Here is a 1,920-nt window from a genome sequence, read left to right on the forward strand (position 1 = left end):
CAACTTTGATCTGTCTTCTCTCATGAGCAGCAGCTAACAGGGTTAGAGTTCCAAGTCTCTCAGCCAGGGAATCCGCAGCTACGGACTAAACAAAAAGTTTAGAGAACAGTTAAAAATTTGTCTTGGTTGGCTTAAAATTTGAACTTAGTGGAGACTGTTCCCAAGAGAGCAGAGTACTAGGGGGACCCTGAACTTGCTTTGTTTTGAATATAATTAGACTAACTTTGAACTATTTTGAAAAACTAGGAACAGGGTCGGAGGAGTATGGAAACAATCTCCACATTTTGAATGAGTGAATTTGGCGGAAGCATGGTTCACAGCCCTGAATTGGGGGATTGGGAAGCCATGGGGTGGGGAAGAGGAGTAAGCCCGGTTTGCAGGGCAAAGTCAGGAAGAGGGAGGAAGTCAGAAAGGTTGCAGCGGTTTGTGACCCCATAATTAGCTGTGGCAAGTGAATTCCTGGGTCACTCAGGGAAAGATTGCTCTTCTTTCCAGAGGGCATTTGAGGAGCATTATTTGTCCTCGCCAGAGACAAAGGGACAGCCAGGGATAACATCTTGGATAACATTGCTGCTGCTTTTTGCTGTCAGCCACAATCATCACAGAAACAAGTCTCTGTGATGGCTTTTCTAGGGCAAAGGGAGTAGGGGACTGAGTTAAGTGCGGATGACTGATAGCCTGGCTCCACCTTTTCGCTCAGTGTTACAATAAACTCTAGCTTCTGCACACGCACTGTGCAAAGGCTTTTCATGGACTCATCGGTGCTGGGCACACCCTGATCCTCCCTGCCTGGGGACAGCAGTGGGTATGCACACTTTACCAGGCCCTTTAAAACTTGGAGTTTTGAATCCCAGCCACTGGCCGGAGATAAAATACAGGAGATCTGTGGCTCTGGGCATGCCAATGACCTGGAGGCAGACAAGTTAGGGCAAGAGATTGATGAGGGCCTGGGCCACAGGAGATTGCTCAATTTTCTGGGAGGGCCTCCTGAGCAGTGGCTGCTGGGAGTTCTGCCCTCCCAGGGACAAAGGGATGAGGTGACACCATATTCTACCTTCTCCACCATGACGCCCTCTTCCTGCCCACCAGCACAGACTCCAGAGAGAAACACAGAGCCTCGGGTTGAGGCTTGAATCCCCTACAGTAAACCCTACTCCCTGACCTGGCAGGAGCATCTTTCTGAGGGCAAGTCAGCTTGTGAGCCAGCACAGCAGGCCTTTCCCTCAGAAGACAAACACAAACCCCAGCATATACTGAGTCCACTGATTAAAGAAAACTCCATCAGCTTCCAGCTTAACTTCACAAAAAAATCAAAGCATACCTACTTAAAGGAACAAACACCCCCCACTACAAACAAGGAGGAACTCTGTAGAGGAAGTACCAGTGGGAAAGAGCAGCCAAAACACAACAGCAGAGCGTACAGAGCATACACCAGAATCACTTCCTGAAGATGTTGTTGTTGTTGTTGATTATTATTGCTGTTTTTGCTGGTTTTTTTTCCTTTTTTCCTTTCTTTTTCTTTCTCTTTCTTTCCTCCTTTCCTTTCTGAACAAAATTACTAGAAGGAGAAGTTCACAACAAAAGAAAGAAGCAGAGGTAATACTCTCTGCCATAGATTTAATCGATATGGATATAAGTAAGATGTTGGAGCTAGAACTCAGAATAACGATTATAAAGATACTAGCTGGGGTTGAAAAAAGCATAAAAGACACTAAAGAATCCCTTAGTGTAGAAATAACAGAACTAAAATCTAATCAGGTCAAAATAAAAAGTGTTATTACTGAGATCAGTAAAAAATGGAGGCTCTAACTGCTAGGGTAAATGAGGCAGAAGAGAGAGTCAGTGATATAGAAGACAAAATGATGGAAAGTAAGGAAGCTGAGAAAAAGAGGGGAAAAAAACTACAGAATCATGAGGGGA

This window comes from Zalophus californianus, chromosome 13, assembly GCF_009762305.2.
Source record: "Zalophus californianus isolate mZalCal1 chromosome 13, mZalCal1.pri.v2, whole genome shotgun sequence".
NCBI classification, from domain to species: Eukaryota; Metazoa; Chordata; class Mammalia; order Carnivora; family Otariidae; genus Zalophus; species Zalophus californianus.